Source organism: Ceratina calcarata, unplaced genomic scaffold, assembly GCF_001652005.2.
Source record: "Ceratina calcarata isolate Rehan_Ccalc_2016 unplaced genomic scaffold, ASM165200v1 scaffold332.2, whole genome shotgun sequence".
In the NCBI taxonomy this organism is placed as follows: Eukaryota; Metazoa; Arthropoda; class Insecta; order Hymenoptera; family Apidae; genus Ceratina; species Ceratina calcarata.
This window is the reverse complement of record NW_017155951.1, coordinates 20917-21215: the sequence shown is the minus strand read 5'-3', so window position 1 is coordinate 21215 and position 299 is coordinate 20917.

Sequence of the window (299 nt, the reverse complement as noted above, 5' to 3'; positions counted from 1 at the left end):
AATTCAAATGTATAACGGTTTAAACAATGTAAACTTCGTTTTTCATAAAAGTTTTATTACTACAAGGAGAATATAGTAAGGAGTTCCTTTTTAGTCCTATTTAATTTATGTTTATCCCTTTTTAAGAAGTTGAGTTTGATACCGTGTTAAACTTATTACAGGGATAACACATTCCATAATTATGGCGAAGTCTACAGACACATTCCTCTGGACTTCAAAATTACAATGTCCATCAACAATATGCAATGAATCTGTAAAAAACATGTTTGTATATTTTTGAACATCTGTTTTCATGTATA